Genomic DNA, 3150 nt, shown 5'->3' on the forward strand with positions numbered 1-3150 from the left:
ACCACGTTATCCTGGTTGTCATGGCGTCACAGTTGTCATGGTGTCCTGGTGTCCTGGTTGTCATGGTGTCCTGGTTGTCATGGTGTCACAGTGGTTATGGTGTCCTGGTGGTCATGGTGTCCTGGCTGTCATGGTGTCATGGTGTCATAGTTGTCATGGTGTCATAGTCTCATGGTGGTCATGGTGTCCTGGCTGTCATGGTGTCATGGTGTCATAGTTGTCATGGTGTCATAGTCTCATGGTGGTCATGGTGTTCTGGTTGTCATGGTATCCTGGTTGTCATGGCATCACAGTTGTCATGGTGTCCTGGTTTTCATGGTATCATGGTGTCCCAGTTGTCATGGTGTCCCGGTTGTCATGCTATCGTGGTTGTCATAGTTGTCATGGTGTCATGGTTCTGGCAGAGTCTGGTGAAAGCTGCTGCCAGGCAACCAAGTATGAGACCCTCCCCTCATAACTTTGGCTTTGTTGATTTATTTGTCAGGGTTGACATAAGCAACTCCACTTGGATTTTGACAACATTCATAGTCCTCAGAACCATCATACCAGCCAGGAGAGCCATCCCTCCTCGGTAGAGTTCAGTGGCCTTGCGAACTGAACCCCAAGCGACCAGGTGCACTATCGCCCGAGCCCTCTGCTGAGTGCGGGGCTGAGCTGCATCCCCTCAGAGGCCAAAGCTTCCAAGCCGGCAGGAGTCGAAGTCGCTGAGACAGGAAGGAGAGCCCCGCCGGCAGGCTGAGGGTGCTCTGGGGAGCTTGCAAAATCCCCCAAGCCACGTAACCCTCTGGAGGGCTGGAAATCGCAGGCCCTGACATTGTTTTTCAGGTTTTTCTCCCACCCTTTGGCTGTGTCCTATTAAGGCCTCTAACACGCCTACAGCCTACAGTAGGGGAGAGGGACTCCCCCTTTCCTGGGCCTGGGGGGAGCAGCGGTGTCTGTATGGGACCAGGGTCGGGCTGCACGCATGTAGAAACCAACGTTTCCCAGGCTTCCGCCGGGCCGTCTGGAGCTTGGACACTGACCAGAGGGGCTAATCTCCAGGCGGTGGCACATTCTTATCTGGAGGCCAAGACGTCCGTCCGGAACGTGGAGGCAAGGCTGTGCCCGGGGGCCAGAGAGGGCTGGAGCAGAGCAGGATGGAGTCACTCGTGGCAGAGGCCTGTCACTCCACTTCCTGTTTTTCAGACACAAACAGGGGCACGCTTGGACCCCAAGGACCCACGCCTCGAGGAGGAAGGTGGGGTGGTGTCTGCCGGGGTGCGGGGAGAAACGCATGGGAATCGACTGACGGGCTGGGAGTTGGGTTTTCCAGATAATAAAAGCTCTGGGCTGGGCAGCGGCTGTGGTTTCCACAGCATGGATGTAGTCCATCGCCCTGAACTTAAACATGGTTAAGAGAAAGTTTCATTTTATGTACATTTTACTGCAAATATTTTAAAAATGAAAAAAAAATCCATGATAAGAAGCTGGGTGTGGTGGTGCATGCCTGTGTAATCCCAGTACTCTTAGGAGGCTGAGGCAGGAGGGTCACAAGTTTGAGGCTAGCCTGGGCAACCTAGTGACTGCGCAAGACCCTGTACAAAATAAAAAATAAAAAGGGCCTAGGATGCACCTCAGTGTGAAGGCCCTGGGTTCAATTCCTCTCGGGTACTAGGCCCTCAGGTACTATATCACGACCTGTGATTAAACAACACCCAAGGTCACTCAAACAAAAATTAAATGTTTTTTCTCAGCTTTCTTTTTCAAAAATAAGGTACAAACAATACAGTTTACTCAGAAAAATCAGTGGGCAATATTACACTGGAGAGCAGGAGAATTTGCAGCCGGGAAGCAACATAAGGAAGGTGTGCTGCCATCCCTGCCGGGCGAGAGCAAAGCGTTCTGGTGGGGTTGACCATGAACAGGATAAAGACATCACAGACAGTGGCTGCAAGCCCAGCGCCAGGGTCCGGCTGTTTCCCCCGGCAAAGTCGCTCCACCCCCGACAGCGGCTGCACAGGGCCCCGTGTGGTCTCGCTCCTCCTCGCGCCTGCGGCCGGCGTGGGGTGAGCCTGCGACTCGGGTGCCGAGACACGCACTCCCTGGCTTCCCCAGACCTTCTGCGGTGGATGAGGGTGCAGTCCGGGCCGGCGCAGCACAGCAGGAGCCGCTCACTGGCAGGACGGTGAGGAGCAGAGCCTGCGGTGCTGCTCAGCCGCGGAGCCCTCGCTTGGGCTGCACGGGGGCAGCGCTGGGCCTGGACGTGCGCACCCTGCGCCTGTGGGGGTGTGACTGAGCACAGACTTTCTGGAAGGTACTTGATTCTTTAAAAAAATTAATCTCAAAGTTCCAAAATTATCCCATCGCTTGCCATAAATCTGTTTTTGCTTGTGAAATTTTTAGTTTGATTTCAAGCCAGGTGTGGTGGCACACGCCTGTAATCCCAGCGTTTGGGAGGCTGAAGCAGGAAGACTGATGTCAGTTCAAGGCTATCCTGAGCTAAATAGTGAGTTTAAGGCAAGCCTGGGCTACATAGGGAGACGCTTTCTCATCCCCTCCTCAAAAGTTTGACTTCATTTTTAGCATGTTGTTTAAAAAGTCACTAGCCTCTAGAATTGTGAAAAATAAATTTCTATTGTTTTAGGAAAAAAACAAAAGTCAAATAACAGTTCTAGACTTAAGATAAAATGTCACTCCTGTCCCCTGTAACCCCATCCATATCCCAGAAGCCTTTGCTCTTCCATGATGTCATCTGGTTCTTTGTTGAGTTTTAGTCTTAAGTGTCCTTAAGTAAGTTATCACCATAGAGGTCTTTGCTTTGTTTTGTTTTGTTTTGTCTTTTTGAGACAGGATCTCACTGTGCCGTTCAGGCTGGTCTTGAACTCACTTTGTAGCCCAGGCGGGCCTCAAATTCGCAACGATCCTCCTGCCTCAGCCTCCCGAGTGCTGGGATTACAGGCATGCACCACCACGCCTGGCCAAAAGCTTTGTTTCCTTTTTTTTTTTTTTTGGTACTGGGAATCAAACTCAACACCTTGCACTTGCCAGGCAGGCGCTTGTGCCACTGAGCTATATCCCTCCCTAGAAGTCTTAAACTTTGTAGGGTTTTTTTGTACTGTGGATTGAACCCAAGAACTGGGCATAGATTGCATCCTTGACTGTTTCTCACTT

This window comes from Chinchilla lanigera, unplaced genomic scaffold (assembly GCF_000276665.1).
Source record: "Chinchilla lanigera isolate Chin_1 unplaced genomic scaffold, ChiLan1.0 scaffold00137, whole genome shotgun sequence".
NCBI lineage: Eukaryota > Metazoa > Chordata > Mammalia > Rodentia > Chinchillidae > Chinchilla > Chinchilla lanigera.